Source organism: Piliocolobus tephrosceles, chromosome 1, assembly GCF_002776525.5.
Source record: "Piliocolobus tephrosceles isolate RC106 chromosome 1, ASM277652v3, whole genome shotgun sequence".
Lineage (NCBI taxonomy): Eukaryota > Metazoa > Chordata > Mammalia > Primates > Cercopithecidae > Piliocolobus > Piliocolobus tephrosceles.
The window spans coordinates 171,972,666-171,976,079 of NC_045434.1; the positions used below are offsets into that span (position 1 = coordinate 171,972,666).

At 42.0% G+C, this 3,414-nt stretch overlaps 1 pseudogene; it reads right to left on the reverse strand.

The window, feature by feature from the left end:
• Window positions 1-1,177: 1,177 nt before the first annotated feature.
• On the reverse strand, window positions 1,178-2,051 carry LOC111522914 (annotated as a pseudogene).
• Between the last annotated feature and the right edge of the window lie 1,363 nt (window positions 2,052-3,414).

Here is a 3,414-nt window from a genome sequence, read left to right on the forward strand (position 1 = left end):
TGGCTCATAGTGTCTTTATTCGTTTTTAATGTATATGCTCATCCCTCTTCTTATTTTTCCTCAGCTCTGTATTTGTTGAAGAAACTGGGTTGTTTATCCGTTTTCAACATTTGGATTTTGCTGAATGAGTCCTATGGTGGTGTTTAATGTGTTCATCTGTTCCCTGAGTTTCCTGTATATCACTAGTTGTATCTAGAGGTCTCATCAGATTCAGATTTGATTTTTGACAAGAATGCCTTGGAGGTGGTGCTATAAACTTTTACCAAGGAGCACAAACTGCCATTGTCATCTCTCTTTTTGTTATTAGCAGCCATTGATGATTATTGACTAGATCCATTATTTCTTCAGAATTTGCATATGAGTAATCTTTCTTTCTTTCTTTCTTCCTTCCTTCCTTCCTTCCTTCTTTTTCTTCTCTCTCTCTTCCTTCCTTCCTCCCTCCCTCCCACCTTTCTTCCTTCCTTCCTTCCTTCCTTCCTTCCTTCCTTCCTTCCTTCCTTTCTTTCTTTCTTTCTTTCTTTCTTTCTTTCTTTCTTTCTTTCCTTCTTTCCTTCTTTCCTTCTTTCTTTTTCTTTTTTTTTTCTTTTTGGACAAAGTCTTGCTCCAATGCAGTGGTATGATCACGGCTTACTGCAGCCTTGACTTCCCAGCTCACATGATCCTCCTACCTCAATCTCCCGAGTAGCTGGGATTACAGGCATGCACCACCACGGCAAGCTAGTTTTTTGTATTTTTTGTAGAGACGAGGTTTCCCCATGTTGCCCAGGCTGGTCTTGAACTCCTGGACTTAAGTGATCTGCCCACCTTGGCCTCCCCAAGTGCTGGGATTACAGGTGTGAGCCATTGCACCTAGCCATAATAGTTTATCATTTTTTGTTTGTTAGCTGGACTTTTATAAAGGGTAACGTCCTTTCATAAACTACTTGGTTACCCTGAGGTACTGTTCACTCAAGAAAGGCAGGGTAAATGCTTGATTCTCCCCATTTGTTTTCTGCTTTTAAAATAATGAATTTGTTCTCTAGCATTATTCAAAGGTAACCAGTGAGATTACTTTCTATCATTATGAACTCATAATGAGTTCATATGGGTTTAAATACATGAGATATGTTTCAATCCATTTCAGTTTTTATCCTTTTTTTTCAGTCTTAATTCACTTTATTTTTCTTATATAAAAACCCTATGTTGTAGCCACAGCTGGAGCCTGGGTCCGCTGCACCGAGACTCTGGCATGGGTCTTGATGTGGTGGTCAGTGAATTCCTGACAGGGAGACTTGGTGAATACAGTCACCTTCCAGAGATTGGGGATCAGGTAGCTGTACGTCTTAGAGATGGCATCAAAGATGGCCTTGGCGAAGTTGCCCAGGGTGGCAGTGCAGCCCCGGGCTGAGGTGTAGCAGTTGTCGATATCCGCCATCATGAGCAGCTTCCTGGGCACAGGTGCCGAGATGATGCCAGTGCCCCTGGGTGCAGGGATGAGGCACACCAGCACAGAGCCGCAGCAGCCTGTCACCTTGCAAGGGACGGTGTGGGGCTTGCTGATCTTGTTCCCCCAGTAGCCTCTGCGCACGGGGACAATGGAGAGCTTGGCCAGTTTGATGGTTCCACGGATGGCAGTGGCCACCTCCTGGGAGCACTTAACACCCAGACTGACTTGGCCATTGTAGTCCCCGATAGCAACAAACGCCTTGAACCTGGTGCGCTGGCCAGCACCGGTCTGCTTCTGCAAAAACCTCGTCCTTGAGAGAGGCCCCCAGGAAAAAGTCAATGATCTCGGATTCCTTAGTGGGCAGGGAGAAGAGATAGATCTCCTCCAGGGACTTGATCTTCATGTCCTTGACCAAGCGGCCCAGCTTGGTGACAGGCACCCACTCCTTATCCTTCACCTTGCCTCCGCAAGCTCCGTGGCCTCAGCCCAGGCCTGGTCTATGGCCGCGACCCCAGTCCCCCCAGATGCCACTGCCGAAACCTCCACAGAAGACACTGTGTTTCCCCATCCCAGGGTCCCCAGGGCCTCCAGGCCCCCGCCCGGCTGCACCAGCGTCATCCGCCATTTTTTGTTTTCTCGGAGGAGAAGCTCAGTTTTTATCCTTATGGACGCTCACATTATCCCGTTTTTGGCTAATGGAAATCTCTTCAACTTGGCTTCCAAGCCCTTTTGATTGTTATCCCAGTAGTCTCTGCTAGCTTCCCTGCTTTCTAGAATGACGAGATGTACCATTTTGTACATTTCCTGTCCCAGAACTGCAATCGGCCTCTCCAAGGAGCCTTTGTGTGTGTTTAGTGGGAAATGGTATTTAGAGGCCACAGTCTGGGTGCTAGGGTTATCTTTTTAAGATCATATTTGGTACATACAAAAGAGTATATGTATTATTTATGTAATTATGAAGCATAATAGTAAAATGGCTGCCTATCAGTCACAACTCAGTTTAAGAATTGGAACATTATCAACAACAGGTATGTGCTCCTCCTTTAACTTAATCCTCAGACTGCACCCAAGAGGGTGAATTGTGTTATTTATTCTTTTCTTGTTTAAAGAAAGCTTTATCACATATGTATGTATTCTTAAGTATACATATTTAGCCTAGTTTGTTTTTGAACTTTGTAAAAATGATATAATGTTTGTTGTCTTCTGGACCTGTCTTGTTTTTATCAATGTATTTTTCTAAGATTTATCTATTTTTTTTTAAAGCTGTAGTTCATTTCAGTGCTGTGTAATATAATATTATAATATTCAATGCTGTATAATATACCAAAATAAATATACAATTTATTTTGTCCATTCTCCTGTCTGTGGACATTAGAGTTGTGTTCAGTTTTTGCCACTACAAATATTTAGCTAAGACAGTACTGTTACAGGCCTCGTTGTTCACAGCCTCAGAAGAATGTGCAGGAGTTTGTGTGGGGCAGTGGTTATCGAACATTTTAGTCTCAGGATCCCAAAGAGCTTTTGTTTATGTGAGTTATATCTAAAGATATTCACTATGTTAGAAATTAAAACTGAGAAAAACATATTTATTAATTCATTTTAAAATGATGATAAGAAACTCATTATATGTTAACATAAATCACACACTTTAAATGAAAAATAACTATTTTCTGAGACAAAATAAATGGAGAAGAGTGACATTGTTGATGTTTGCAAACTTCTTTAATGTCTGGCTTAACAGAAGACAGCTAAATTCTTGTATCTGCATCCATGGTCAATCTGTTGCAATATCATCCATCATGCATCCTCTGAAAAATACTGTACACCCGTGAGACAAGAGTAAAAAGTCAAATAATACTTTTCAAATATATTATGAAAATAGTTTTGACCTCATGGATCCCCTGAAAAAATCTCAAGTCCCTGGACCACAATTGGAGAATGCTGCTCTGGAGAATACTGGTCTAGGGGTGAAATTGCTGGGCTATAGG